At 32.8% G+C, this 16678-nt stretch overlaps 1 long non-coding RNA gene across 1 annotated transcript; it reads left to right on the top strand.

Moving 5' to 3' along the window:
- The first annotated feature begins 314 nt into the window (after window positions 1-314).
- On the top strand, window positions 315-16678 carry LOC111696111 (uncharacterized). Its single transcript, XR_002764006.1, has 3 exons — window positions 315-382; window positions 644-774; window positions 16561-16678. It is a non-coding gene; the product is annotated as an uncharacterized LOC111696111 (long non-coding RNA).

Genomic DNA, 16678 nt, shown 5'->3' with positions numbered 1-16678 from the left:
ATTTTTGGAGCTATTCTTGAGGTTGTGCATAAAGGCCAAGCCCAGCAATTAACTCTAGAGGATTTTTTTTTCAAAATGGAAAAACCAGAAAAAGATCTAGATTTTTTTTGCCTTGGTTTCGTTTTTTTAAACAATTTTTTTACATAGTTTGGGCACAAACTGTGTTTCGTCACATTCTGAATTCCCTCAGCCCTGAGTTCTTCACGCGAAAGATGTGAAGCCCCTGAAGTCGAAGGGAGGGACGTACGAGTCTGTAGTGCAGAAGCAAAACCAGTTTTGATTTGTAAACTATGTGTTAGATTTACACAATATTCTCTGTTTCTAGTCAGTTAGATTAGATATTTTGATATAGACTGTTGTGAATTGCTTACGACACATTAAGGTACTAATTAGGCTATATATATAAATATTTTTCCTGATAAATGAGCTTGTATTAGTTATCTACACATTGTATCATTGAATTATTCAAATTAAACTGAGTTTTGAGTTATTGAAGATTATCGCATCTCTTTTTATATCATGAGCTTTAAAAGGTTTTTATCCTCGTATTAACTATTTTGTATATTCTTCCATTTATTCGATCTTGTATATCATTATATTACTTTTGTTTATAAATAAAACTAACTTGGGCAATCTTTTACAGATTGAACCTGTATCTTCATTATCAAGAGCACTGTTACTATCGAGGAGAGATTCTAAAAGAAGTAGAGTTGTATCCAAGAGAGTCTGAGGCTTAATGATGGTTGCGATCACCCAATAGCAGATCATGACAAGGTTCGATACACATAGGATAGTTTTGAGCGAGTAGATTAGCTCGCGAAACAGGGCAATTTTTTCGGATTTTATGGAGGTATTTGCCTTTTTTTCCTTTTCTTGTTTCCTGCAATTTGCCATTAGATTGAAGTCTGGATTCCTATCAACAGTTTTTCTGTTAAAACTTTGGGTAAAGGTGTTTAAAAAGAACTGGATCAGATTGGGTCAAAAATCCTAGAAAGTGCTACTAATTAATTAATATTTGGATTGTTGTCCAACAACCAACATTGTAAAAGAAACATAATCACAAACGTTCAAGATAAAAGAACTAAAAGTATAATCCTTCTGATTTTAGAATCATAGAAAATAGAAACTCTGAAGAACCCTTCAAGGCTTGTCTATTCAGCTTCCTCTCAAGTATAATAGGCTGTGTATAATACAGGGGCAAGGAATATAAGTAGATTAGAGTGTATCTGATACAGGGGCAAGGAATATAAGTAGATCAGAGTGTATCTGATACAGGGGCAATGAATATAAGTAGATCAGAGTGTATCTGATACAGGGGCATGGTATATAAGTATAATAGGGTGTATCTGATACAGGAGCAAGGAATGTAAGTATATTAGGGTGTATCTGATACAGGAGCAAGGAATATAAGGGTGTATATGATACAGGAGCAAGGAATATAAGTATAATATTGTGTATCTGATACAAAAGCAAAGAATAAAAGTATATTAGGGTGTATCTGATACAGGAGCAAGGAATATAAGTATAATAGGGTGTATATGATACAGGGGCAAGGAATATAAGTAGATTAGGGTGTATATGATACAGGAGCAAAGAATATAAGTAAAATAGGGTGGATATGATACAGGGCAAGGAATATAAGTATACTAGAAATTCAAGGCGCTTCGCGCCCTTCTTTCTAGCCTTAGAGGGCGCTTCGCGCCCATCTCCTAAATTTATTGTGAACATGTTCTCTTTGTGTACATCGTAAAACAAAACAAAAATAATTCGCGGATTTTCACAAAAAATTTCGCGGATTTTCAAAATTTTAAAAAATTTGATGACGATCGAATTTTGATGGAGACAAATATTTGAAATTTTGATGATTCATAAACCTTCCCTGGAGTCCCTAGATGTCCCACAAAAAATTGGGCCCGATCGGTTCAGCCGTTTTGACGTTTATTGGATACAAACAAACAAACAAACAAACAAACAGACAGACAGACAAACAGACACGCCAAATTTATATATAGATTAGGGTGTATATGATACAGGAGCAAGGAATATAAGTATATTAGGGTGTATCTGATACAGGGCAAGGAATATAAGTATAATAGGGTGTATCTGATACAGGAGCAAGGAGTATGATATTAGGGTGTATATGATACAGGGCAAGGAATACAAGGATAATAGGGTGTATATGATCCAGGAGCAAGGAATATAAGTATAATAGGGCGTATCTGATACAGGAGCAAGGAATGTAAGTATATTAGGGTGTATCTGATACAGGAGCAAGGAATATAAGTATAATAGGGTGTTTCTGATACAGGAGCAATGAATATAAGTATATTAGTCCGTATAGCTGTGTTTAAACTGTGTACTAGTGTAGGGGATGTAGGGTTTTGTGTATCCATTGATGTTAGTGTGTATTTAGTGTGCTGGGTAAACTATAGGTAAATATATATTGTCTAATCAGTGTAGTGGTCATTAAATACTGGTTACTCTTCATATTCAGGGTTATTTACAAAACATAAGACTTTAAAGAGATTTTAAACAGAATTGTTTAACAGAACCCCACAGTTTTTTGGGATCTCAACGTTTTTGTAGATTTATTTTAAAAGGAAAAAAGAGCTTTTTGATAATTATAGTTTACAAAAATCATAAAACCTGTTTTCCAAATTTTGACTCCGGTCCTTACTCTACCAATCTTCTAGGATTTTGATACATCATTTAACATTCTATATTTGCACTTGAACCATAGAGAATACATTAGTGTAGAGAGGAATTAACTCAAAAAAGGTGTAAAACGGCCATTTTGTTGCACCGTTTCCATACTGCAGGTGTATTTTACATATTTGTGCTCTTGAGCCCTGGAACTTATTTTCAAAGAAGAAAGAATTATTTATTTTTTCTAAATCCTTTTCTCTGACAACCTTTCACGGAAACGTCGATAAAAATCAATCTAATACGTGTTTTTTTTTCATTTAAAACATGTTCCATAATTGTAAATAATCAAAGAGGGTAAGCCAATATTTTAGGAATACTCAAGATATTAGAATACACCAAACTCGAGGATGCTCATTAATCCCACTTCTTGTATATAGAAAATGACATGTTTTTATCAAATTTATTTATTTACCAATTTTGATAAGAAACATTTTAAATTATCATAAATATCACCGTCGTCGTAGAATATATCAATTTAACAATAAACTCTTTAATAAAAAGCCCGTCTTCATTGTATTGATATAATCGCCTACAACTGTATATTAATAGTGTGTTTTGGGAATTTTTATTCAAGTTTTGTAATATTTAAAAAGCATAATAGTTACGGCAGATTTCAAACTTAAGTACTTAGATTTTTTTAAATGTTATAGATGAATATGTAAATTATATGTCTCCTTTTTAGCCTAGTCCTAATTTAAGGGTTATATATTATAATGCAATTAATTTTTACCTATGAAATGTTAGGTTTTTGAAACTGTTGTTTGATTTACAACCATGATTACCGAACAATATCGTACCATTTTTCTGAAATTTTTTTCACCAAGCTGAATGTTTGAAAATGACAAATTTTGAAAAAGGAAAAGTTTTTGGAAATCAGAATCTTCAATTCAAAAATTGCCATTTTCTAACTGTTTTGAAAATAGAATTTTAATTGATGTTAGTTAAAAACCAAATTATAAATATGCTGGTTTCATATTTTGTTCACTATATTTTACTTTCTTTTCATTGTCCTTATATCACATATTCCTTCCACTTTACAAACGATGATTTTTCGTTATAATTCACTTCATAAATTTTATTTAACAGCTTTAAAATATAATTTGTGAACATTTACATGAAATCAACACTTTTACATCCCTTTCAGACTCAAAGGAACAGACAAAATTCATACCGAGAAATCTGTTTCAATTCCCTTCTATTCATATTCTCTGTTCTGTGACTTTAACCCGGGTTTCCTTGTTTTGATCTTCTCCAACTGCAGTGCATAAATTATATTTGGAGTAATCTGATAAGTTCAATGATGTACGATGATATATTTATAACTTTGCTTCGTTAAAAGGGAAGGATTAAATACAGGGAACTCAAGTTCCAAACCGTGCTTATGTCCCAAACCTGACAATGAGTGTCAGGTTTCGGAACAAATGGTGCATGTTATAATCAATGATTTGGAAAATCTGTCTGTTCCAGGGCAAATTATTTTTTTAAAAATATTTCCAAGATGACGAGAAGCAATTTTAATTATTTTTCTAAATTCAAAACTTATGAAAAACATCCACCAACCTTTGTAAAAATCCATAATTTAAGAATTATCTACAACTCAAAAAAGTGATTATTATTTTATTTCAAGAAGATTAAATCAAATGTAGTTCTTTTTTTTTAATCCTATTCTGGGGTGGGGTGGGGGGGGGGGTGTTTCCCCAAAGCATACAACAGCTTGAACAAAGCACTCAACTTTCACTTTGCAAAACTAGAGTAATTAAGAACTGCGAAAATTTTTATTTAATCGCATTGGGTAAAAAGTAAATTATTCAATAGTCGGAATGTATCCCTCCCTCTATCTTATAACTCAAAATCCTAGGAAGGGAGGGGGGAAAATCAGCCTTCCCCCCCCCCCATATATTGACATTTTTTATCTCAATTTCTGAAATTAAATATATAAATAATATTGCATAGTTTCTGTTGTCATAAAATGACAAAGTTTTTTGTATTATTAAAGTTGTATGTTGCACTCACCTTGGATCGAACTTGGCGTTTTATCCTGAGGGGTTTGAAATTAAATTTGTTTACGATGTATATTGGTGTAAAGCCGGTGTTGTGTGTCATACAGCCTCTTCTTTTCATCCTCACATCCTCACATCCTCACATCCTCTCATCCTCTCTATCCTCCCCATCCTCTCCCTCACCATTTTCTTCCGATACTTTCAGTTGAAACACAACTCTCCATATACACACACGCACAGTCTCATCAGATCTTATACAGGGTTTTATTGTATTCTAGTTCTATTGGACACTTTTTAAAGATTCAGTTGGCGCATTTTCTATTTTATTGTTCCTTTAATCCATTTTATATTTTAGCGGAAAATAACAATACGGTTAAAGTCAGCATTTCTCATTTTATTTAAAACATTACAATATATGTTCAGAGATAAACATGAAACATGTTAATTTTATTTAAAACATTACCATATATGTTCAGAGATAAACATGAAACATGTTAATTTTATTTAAAACATTACCATATATGTTCAGAGATAAACATGAAACATGTTAATTTTATTTAAAACATTACAATATATGTTCAGAGATAAACAGGAAACATGTTAATTTTATTTAAAACATTACCATATATGTTCAGAGATAAACATGAAACATGTTAATTTTATTTAAAACATTACCATATATGTTCAGAGATAAACAGCAAACATATTAATTTTATTTAAAACATTACCATATATGTTCAGAGATAAACATGAAACATGTTAATTTTATTTAAAACATTACAATATATGTTCAGAGATAAACAGCAAACATATTAATTTTCTCTATCATAGTTCTCAGCGAGTTAGTACAGTAGATAAACATGAAACATGTTAATTTTATTTAAAACATTACAATATATGTTCAGAGATAAACAGCAAACATATTAATTTTCTCTATCATAGTTCTCAGCGAGTTAGTACAGTAAAAGTAAATTGAACTTGGCTCACTGTAAAATTTTATAACTATATTAATATTTTTAAAATTGGTTTGTCTTTGATGGTTTTTTATATAATAAACATCGAAAAGGCTTTACCAATTGCGCCAAAAACAAGAAAAATTGAACCTAGAAAAATGTGAAATTAAATATTTTGTGGAATCCATGCGACTTAACAAAAAATCCATGAGATTTTTTTTCTAACAATCAACAAAGAAAATATGTCAGCTTTAAAATTAACATTAAAAAACAAAAATTGATGCTAGACAAAAGAATCTAAAAATCTAAATATAATAAAGTTTCACCCATCCAGCTCACTGCAGATAGTTTTCTGAGCAAAGGAATACTTTATTTATGCATATATCATGCATAGTAGTGTCAGCTTAACATTGGAAATTAACATTTTTTGTGATTCAAGTTGATCAGAATAATGATCATCCATGCTTGTCATATTTTTCCATCTAATCATTAAACAAAGTTGACAGTTTTAGTCTAACTGAACGGAGCTGAAAGAGAAGTAGGGTTTTATAACTTTACAAATTCTTCTTTTGCTGAAAAAATGTAAATAAAAATGCAATTGTACTCTTTTTCTTTCGTTTACAATGAAATGTTGCTAAAGGATTATGTACACATTTATTCACATCTCAAAATATATCTTCAACGTTTTTATAAAAATAACATAAAATATTTACAAACAAGGCTATAGGGCTCTTTGCGCTCCTGTTTGCGCCCAGGTTTAGCTTTAATCTTTGTAAATCGCCATTTTAGTCAAATAAAGCTTACCTGAGGTCATGTGCGTTGCCTCAAAATTTGTGGGGCTCAATTGGATCAGCCGTTTTTACAAGACAAGCAAAGCACAAAATCCATCAGGGCATTGAAAAAAGGTTGAGGAAAATATTCCACTGTTTTCTGGTAAGCACTGTTCAAGTATAATTCAAACTTTATCAACCTCTGAATATACTTTTAGATCTGTTTTCCTAGAAGTGAATTTGACCTTACAAAGTTGGAAAACTGAAAAATAGCAATCGATTTAATCACAACTTTGTTTTGATAGATTAGTAGTTCTTCTTTTACTCATATACTGCACAATGCACTTATAAAGAAACACCTCCCTATATTACAGCATGGTTAGATCTATTTGACAAGTCTAATTAAAGCTCGAAGTACTTTAAACCTTTAAAGATGTTCTCAATGTTAGGCGATTAATTGTCTTTAATTAATTCAGAGTGTTTCAATTTAAGCTTGTTAAAGTTTCAAGGTACTGGTTGTATTTTACTGGCTGCAGTAAAATGGTTGCAGTGTACTGGTTGTATTTTACTGTTGTAATGTAATGGTTGCAGTGTACTGGTTGTAGTGTACTGGTTATAGTGTAATGGTTGCAGTGTTTTGGTTTCAGTGTACTGATTGTAATGTACTGGTTGCAGTGTACTGGTTGCCGTGTACTGGTTGCAGTGTAATGGTTGCGGTGTTCTGATTGCAGTGCACTGATTGTAATGTACTGGTTGCAGTGTACTGGTTGCAATGTACTGGTTGTAAGATACTGATTGTAGTATACTGGTTCTAGTGTGCTGGTTCTAGTGTACTGGTTGTATTATACTGGTTCTAGTGTACTGGTTGTAGTATACTGGTTGTAGTGTACAGGTTGCAGTGTACTGGTTGCAGTTTACTGGTTGTAGTGTACTGGTTGCAGTATACTGGTTGTAGTATACTGGTTGTAGTGTACTGTTTGTAGTATACTGGTTGTAGTGTATTGGTTGCAGTGTACTGGTTGTAGTGTACTAGTTATAGTGTACTGGTTGTAGTATACTGCTTGCAGTTTACTGGTTGCAGTGTACTGGTTGTAGTGTACTGGTTACAGTGTACTGGTTGTAGTATACTGGTTGCAATATACTGTTTGCAGTGTAATGGTTGTAGTGTACTGGTTGTAGTGTACTGGTTACAGTGTAATGGTTGTAGTTTACTGGTTGTAGTATACTGGTTACAGTATACTGGTTGCAGTGTACTGGTTGTAGTGTACTGGTTGTAGTATACCGGTTGCAGTATACTGGTTGCAGTGTACTGGTTGTAGTGTACTGATTGTATTATACTGGTTGCAGTGTACTGGTTGCAGTGTACTGGTTCTAGTGTACTGGTTGTAGTATACTGGTTGTAGTGTGCTGGTTCTAGTGTACTGGTTGTAGTATACTGGCTGTGGTGTACAGGTTGCCGTGTACTGGTTGCAGTATACTGGTTGTAGTATACTGGTTCTAGTGTACTGGTTGTAGTATACTGGTTGTATTGTACAGGTTGCAGTGTACTGGTTGCAGTATACTGGTTGTAGAATACTGGTTGCAGTGTACTGGTTGTAGTGTACTGGTTGTGGTGTACTGGTTGCAGTATACTGGTTGCCTGGTTGCAGTATACTGGTTGTAGTGTACTGTTTGTAGTATACTGGTCGTAGTGTACTGGTTGCAGTGTACTGGTTGCAGTGTACTGGTTACAGTGTACTGGTTGTAGTGTACTGATTGTAGTATACTGGTTGTAGTGTACTAGTTGCAGTGTACTGGTTTTAGTGTACTGGTTGCAGTGTACTGGTTGCAGTGTACTGGTTGCAGTGTACTGGTTGTAGTATACTGGTTGCAGTATACTGGTTGCAGTGTACTGGTTGCAGTGTACTGTTTGCAGTGTACTGGTTGTAGGGTACTAGTTGCAGTGTACTGGTTTTAGTGAACTGGTTGTAGTTTACTGGTTGCAGTGTACTGGTTGTAGTGTACTGGTTGCAGTGTACTGGTTGTAGTATACTGGTTGCAGTATACTGGCTGCAGTGTACTGGTTGTAGTGTACTGGTTGCAGTGTACTGGTTGTAGTATACTGGTTGCAGTATGGTTACAGTGTCAGTGTACTGGTTGCAGTGTACTGGTTGTAGTGTACTGGTAGTATACTGGTTGCAGTATACTGGCTGCAGTGTACTGGTTGTAGTGTACTGGTTGCAGTGTACTGGTTGTAGTATACTGGTTGCAGTATACTGGTTGCAGTGTATGGTTGCAGTGTACTGTTTGCAGTGTACTGGTTGTAGTGTACTAGTTGCAGTGTACTGGTTTTAGTGAACTGGTTGTAGTGTACTGGTTGCAGTGTACTGGCTGCAGTGTACTGTTTTCAGTGTACTGGTTGTAGTATACTGGTTGTAGTGTACTATTTGCAGTGTACTGGTTGTAGTATACTTGTTGTAGTGTACTGGTTGCAGTGTACTGGTTGTAGTTTAGTGGTTGCAGTATACTGGTTACAGTAAACTGGTTGTAGTGAACTAGTTGTAGTGTACTGGTTGCAGTGTACTGGTTGTAATATACTGGTTGCAGTATACTGGTTGCAGTGTACTGGTTGCAGTGTACTGGTTGCAGTGTACTGGGTGTAGTATACTGGTTGTAGTGTACTGGTTGCAGTATACTAGTTGCAGTATACTGGTTGTAGTGTACTGATTGCACTGTACTGGTTGTAGTGTACTGGTTGCAGTGTACTGGTTGCAGTGTACTGGTTGTAGTGTACTGGTTGTAGTGTACTGTTTGCAGTATACTGGTTGCAGTGTACTGGTTGTAGTGTACTGGTTGTAGTATATTGGTTGCAGTGGTTTATGTAAATAAATATATATTTATGAGAAGTAAAATCAAGATTTCCACGAGGGAAACTTTACCCTTTCATCTTCTCTCAGCTAGAGAGGAGGGATGATGTATTTTTAAATTAAGGTTTTTATTTTTAAGAGACTTTTCAAGATTAAAGTATCCGAGATGTTTATAATATTTTAGAATTAACTTCTCAATAAATTTGCTTTCATACATGTTTAACATCAAACCAAAACAATCTATTTTATAATTATTTAAAAAGATTTTGCACAACAATGTGATGAAAGACAACTTGAAGATTATACAATTTTGAAATCCAATGAACATGTCAGACTCTTGTGGAGCCTCGTAACCACAAACTGGCTGGGAGGGGGGGCTTTTTTTGCCCTACCTCTATTTTTTTTTGACTTCTTATTTTTGATATTATCACTTTTTTATTGAAAAATATCTGCCGGTCCACAAATAGAATATTTGTTATTAAAGCTACAAACCTCTAACCCATATTTTTTTATATAGCCCTTTTAAAATGAATGTAAAAACATTAGTCACATCTTTTTGTTTGTTAAAAACATTTAATTTATTATTTTTCAAAATCTCCCTAGAACCAGACCCAACTTAACTTCGCTGTCTATGCATAGATTCAGGCCCCCCAGACCTTTAAAGGATTAAATGACTTTTATTTCTTTTTAAATTTTAATTTAAAAAAATTATCGGGTACAGATCGTTCTTGTCATTTATTTTTCCTTCTTCATTCTCCATAATTTCCTTTTGTTTACTCTCCCTTCTGACAATTTGGAAAAAAGTGTTTTTTACGAAACCCTGTAGATTAAAATTGCTTAGTACTAAAGTTGAATAAAACGAACCAAAAACTTAAATTCCCATCTCTATTCTTTACTCTAGAGGAATATACTCCGATTTTAGAGCACCAGATGAATAACTTAATAAACTTTTCTAAAACTTTTTTGAATAATCACAGCTTACAAAATCTTTTCAACATTTTTAGGCTTCAGTAAGAAATATATTTAATGATATGATATTCATCTACACTTCGAAGAATGCATTTTACGTATTTATTTCCTGTTCAATTGTAGTGAATTAATCAAAACAAGGAACTGTCGCCATTGGTCGTCGATTCAAAACTGTTACAAATAATCAAACATAATCAAACATAATCAAACATAATCCAACATAGCCAACATTATCAAACATAATCAAATAAAATCAAACATAATCAAACATAATCAAACATAATCAAACATAATCAAACATAATCAAACATAATAAAACATAATCAAACGTAATCAAAAACGGTCAAACATAATCAAATATAATCAAACATAATCAAACATAATCAAACGTAATCAAACACTATCAAACATAATCAAATATAATCAAACACGGTCATACATAATCAAATATAATCAAACACAATTAAACATAATCAAACGAGCGCGGGAAGGCAGGCGGTCATAAGACTCAGCATTTTTCCCTTCCATGCCATATATCATCTTTTTTGTCTTCTAGCAGCCATAAGCCACAACCGTACGGTCTTCCATGTCACAGCAATTTAGTCTTCCGGCACTTATAACGTTTTTAAATAACAAATTTAGTGCATTGAAATTTTGATTTTTAAAAAATCCAGCGACGTCATGCAAAAGATATAAATAAAGGACTTTATATTTAAGTTTAAAATTGAAATAATGACGATCCCTTTTTAATGTAAACTGCTAAACTTATTTATACCCAAAATTGAATTTAATCTTTCCTCTAAAATGGCTTATTTATGAAAACATTATGAACAATAAAAATAATGCACCATAATTCATACTCTCAAAGTTCAAAGGACGCACATAACCGAAAATTTGCACTGTTTAACGAAAAAAATGCAAAATAGAATTTTTTTTAAGGAAATCTGTAACGCATAGGTAATAGATAACTTTTAATATTGTGATTTTTCTCATCTTTTCTTATTCTTTAGACTTTCCCAAACAATTTGTCTCGATGCCCACAATGCGTAAAATGATGTAAAATTTTCTTTGTATAATGTAAAGAAGATTATAAACTGAATACACATTTCATTGATCTCTAATAAACTTCTAAAATTTCGTAGAGCTCTGATCTTTCTCTCGTAATGCAGTTGGATTTTTAAATTTGCAATTTCAATGCCCTAAATTTATCATTTAAAAACTGCCTTAAGACTCAAATACTGTGGCGTGGAAGACCGTACGGTTGTGGCTCATGGCTGCCGGAAGACAAATAAGATAATGTGTTGCATGCATGGAAGGGGAAAATGTTGTGGCTTATGGCCGCCTGCCTTCCCCCGCTCATCAAACAGCTTCATCACTTGGAACTGATTTGTTCATAAGTTCTCTTGATTCCTTAAAATACGAAATGTCCTCGGCAATAACCTGTACATTAATAAGCTGGGAAGGCGACAATTCTGGACTATACTTATACGGTATAATATATGCACTAGCCGAGGTACATGTATCGTGAGAAGTATAAATCTTCCTTATTATAGATTCAAGTCTTGTTTTATTTTTATAAAAACCTCTGCAATAACAAGATCTTTGTACACACCCATGTTAGCAAACTTTAAATACACTTCTTTTATTTTATGCTACATAAATCTGTCTTCGACATTCTTCTACATTCTTCGACATTCTTTGACATTCTTCGACATTCTTCTACATTCTTCTACATTCTTTGACATTCTTTGACATTATTTGACATTCTTTGACATTCTTCGACATTCTTCGACATTCTTCGACATTCGTCCACATTCTTCCACATTTTTCAACATTCTTCAACATTCTACGACATTCTTCGACATTCTTCGATATTCTGCGACATATATTCCAAACCAAATTTAAAGATAAAATCTATTTAAAAAATCCAAAACAACATTTATGTATAGAAACTATTCTTAAAAAGACTTCTGTGGATCATGTAATTGTAACTAACCCAGGCTATTTGGCATTACATACAAAACTACATTTATTCAATTTTTCTCAGATGATGTATCCAAAAGCAAATAGTTTTTTTTTCAGAAGATGATTAAAGAATGATAAGAGATAAAAACTTTAATAATTTGAAAATATGATCAAGGTAATATAAACATAAATACAAAATAATGTGTTCTTCTTACAATTACTATTTATTAACATTTACAATACAATTCATATTTTGCTTTAGAAGACAAAATTAGGAAAGATTAACTATTAATAGTTAACAATTCAAAGTTCTTTATTTTAGATAAGTTCTATATTACGAACAGTTCAAGAAATTTTAAATGTGGGAGGGGGGAGGGGGGGGTGTTAGACAAGAATACTAGATAAAATGTAACCTACTCTAGAACTGAATAAATTGTTACCTACTCTAAACAACTATGCTGGAACAGGCTAGGGTGCCGAATGCTGCGGCTAGGACATACTTGGTAAGTTATGCTTGGGAAATTACACAGTTGGGAAGTATCCATTTGGGAAAATACCCTGGGGAAGTTGCCCTTTGGTTAACATCGATATTAATTTTCCCTAAATATAAAACATCTTGAAAACAAATTGTTCAACAATTACTGGAAATAATAAATAGTCTTATTTTTAAAGAGACAAAGGTTTAAAGGGTACCGTTGTCAATCGAGGATGTTACTGTTTTAATGAATTTCTCTAAAAATTACGCGTACAGTCCCTTTAATGAACCTTTAACTTCGCGGTGAAAGGTATTAAATCTCCTTTCTCCAGATTTTTAGCATTGCAACCAGTATCCAACATGTTCTCACGTTCTCATTACTATTTTATAAAGATTTATCCCATTCTAGATCCTGCAGTCTACAACTACAGATCTAACTTTAGAGATTTTATTTTTCTCCTGACACTGAGAAACATTTCTAAAATGTTGGTTACTAAAGTTAGAAAGTTTATACAATGGAGGTATTCGTATTCAGTTTTATACAATGGAGGTATTCGTATTCAGTTCTATACAATGGAGGTATTCGTATTCAGTTTTGTACACTGGAGGTGTTCATATTCCGTTTTGTACAATGGAGGTATTCGTATTCCGTTTTGTAAAATAGAGGTATTCGTATTCAGTTTCATACAATGGAGGTGTTAGTATTCCGTTTTGTACAATGGAGGTATTCGTATTCAGTTTTGTACAATGGAGGTATTCGTATTCAGTTTTATACAGTGGAGGTATTCGTATTCCGTTTTGTACAATGGAGGCATTCGTGTTGAGTTTTATACAATGGAGGTATTCGTATTCAGTTTTGTACAATGGAGGTATTCGTATTCAGTTCTGTACAATGGAGGTATTAGTGTTCAGTTTTATACAATGGAGGTATTCGTATTCGGAGATATTCGTATTTAGTTTTATACAATGTAGGTATTCGTATTTAGTTTTATACAATTGAGGTATTCGTATTCAGTTTTATACAATAGAGGTATTCGTATTCAGTTTTGTACAATGGAAGTATTCGTATTCAGTTTTATACAATGGAGGTATTTGTATTCCGTTTTATACAATGGAGGTATTCGTATTTAATTTTATATAATAGAGGTATTCGTATTTAGTTTTATACAATAGAGGTATTCGTATTCAGTTTTGTACAATGGAGGTATTCGTATTTAGTTTTGTACAATGGAGGTATTCGTATTCAGTTTTGCACAATGGAGGTATTCGTATTCAGTTTGAAAAAATACGCCAAAAAAACGAGCAATTTTAAAAATCTATATAAAGAGAATGTCGTGGTAAAAAACCACATGAAGAGTGCCATGTCCGATTCACAACGGTACCCTTAAAATCTGACTCTGAACGAAAATGTGAAAGTGAACGTAATTTTCTGACTTGACAATTCCTCCATTGTTTCTTAAGCAAAAATTGCGCAAGTCACTTTGAAACATAAAAACATGCATGCTCGATCAGACACAGCTTTTAATGTTAATTGTTTTGAATAAACTAATATTTGTGTTAAGAAAGTACTTGAGCTGCAGGTATTAAAATGAATGGTATAAGCTGCGAATACTTAATCAAATCCAGAGATTGGTTTTGAATGTAGATGTATCACCTCTGACACAAAATGGTGCATTAATAAAAGGAGAATAAACTGCAACTTGGACTCTCCATACTCCCTACTCCCATGCAAATATGCTACTCCCCACTATCACACATATACATAATACCACTTCCTACTCCCACACATATATACTACACCCTACTCACTACTCCACCCATATATATACAAAACTACCTACTTTCCACTCCCACACATATATACTACTCCCTACTCCATTTCCCCCACATAATATTACACTCTAATTCCTATTCCCACGCATAATTCGTTTGATAATACATAAATTGTATCCCGTGCTTAACAGTCGTCTTCTTATTCCACATTTTGAGGCCCCAACATGCATATGTCTATTGTATTAGTTGTTTTATCCACTAAATATATCTTTATGGTAGAAACATAGTTTATAAAATATTCTTCTTTCGAATTCCAAGACTTTTATTTTCTGAAAAGAATTCTTCTCCTGTGTCTGACTTTCTGTAAAACAATTTATTTTGAATTTCCTTTCATTTTAGTTCAATGAAACTTAAGAACTTTCACATTTTTGTTTCTTTTGTACCTTCTTACCAATATAAAATATGACCCATATAGAGCAGCCTACAACACGAAGCCTTAGTTGTTTTCTAAAAAATGTCAATCATACAAAGATTAAAAGGGCGTCATATTTACAGGCTTTGAAGATAGATTTGTTTTTAAATTTTCAGGAGTCCATCAGATTTATGGGTAAAATATTGTGAGCTAAATGAAGTGGTTTTTTTTACTTAAAGGGAGTGTTCGCGAAAAATGAAAGGGGGTATAGGCTAAATGCGATAAAAAAGCGCTTTTGATCGCCACTAATCTTACTTCTATCTGTTGCGTCTATAAGGAGAAAATTGTTAAAGACTTCTCATACCGAATAACATGGCGTCCATACAAATTGAGAAAATTTCAACATACGACTTAGACCGTAAAAAAATCAATTTAATTTCAAACAAATCATTCAGATATTACAACCTATAGTCATCGATTATCTTTCGCCACATTTATATATAGTTGATTTTTCATAATATGTTTTTAATTGTTATGATCTGAGAGTTACTTATAAAAACGTTTATTCCTGTTTCGAGGATTTTTGGTAATGAAGACGACATTTTCATATTTTCCAGGAATGTTCGAAAACAAGTTGTAAGCTAAATATTATTTTAAAAAACAAAATCAAAACTAGCATAAAATATTAAATATATACAAATGTGGCGAAAGATAATCGATGACTATAGGTTGTAATATCTGTATGATTTGTTTGATATTAATTTGATTTTGTTACGGTCTAAGTCGTATGTTCAAACTTCCTCAATTTGTATGGGCGCTACGCTCTTCGGTATGAGACGTCTTTATCAATTTTCTCCTTATAGACGCAACAGATAGAAGTAAGATTAGTAGCGATCAAAAGCGCTTTTTTATCGCATTAAACCTATACCCCCTTTTATTTTTCGCGAACACTCCCTTTAACTTTAGAAAAGTTGACTCTCTCTAGCTCTATACTTTCCTAATTCCTTGTAACATGGCTAGAAATAACAATGCACAGTTGAGGATACATTATATTATTATATATTTACATATATATATATATATTGTTATGTGCCTTTACTTGCTTTATTTTGGGGTAATTTTTTCCCAATATATTCTGCCACACTCAAAATTTGGCACAGTATAAGAACATTTGACCCCGACAAACTATATATGCAAAAAACGTGCCAGAAAAGATCCAAAACGAATAAAAAACGAAGCAAAAATGAAGGTGATGTAACGATCGTTTTCGTTCTGGGAAAAAATAATGTAATACAGTTTAGAATTTACGATCCAATACGATTAACACCACTATTTATATATTATATAATATTATAGCAAGGTTATAAAATGCAAGGAAAGTTATTTTAGAGGTGTACGCATCTTTTGTACTGCAGTGTACTATCTCTGGGCGGTAATTTAAACACAAGTCGGAGGTCAAAACCTGATATGGGATCCATCTTTCACATAAAAAAATCAATGAAATAATCTGGTGATAGGAAGCTATTAGGTGAATTATCAAAATTATCAAAATTTAATGCTTTTAACCTCCTTGGACACGCACCTATCTATTCTTGTTTACAAATTCCGCCCGGAGAGAACTGTATTCGATATATACGCAGAGTATACTCAACTGCAATTAACTTTCCTTGCATTATAACCTTGATATATAGGATGGTATGATGAATTGAAGGCTCCTGGTGAGATGAAACTACTATAGAGTGAACATGTCTCACAGGAGAACTGTACAGTTTACTAAACGTACTGTACAGTCAATCAAAAATGACAGAG

Source organism: Eurytemora carolleeae, unplaced genomic scaffold, assembly GCF_000591075.1.
Source record: "Eurytemora carolleeae unplaced genomic scaffold, Eaff_2.0 scaffold203, whole genome shotgun sequence".
In the NCBI taxonomy this organism is placed as follows: domain Eukaryota; kingdom Metazoa; phylum Arthropoda; class Copepoda; order Calanoida; family Temoridae; genus Eurytemora; species Eurytemora carolleeae.
The sequence above is the reverse complement of the archived record's forward strand: the minus strand, read 5'-3'. Positions and strand labels throughout refer to the sequence as shown.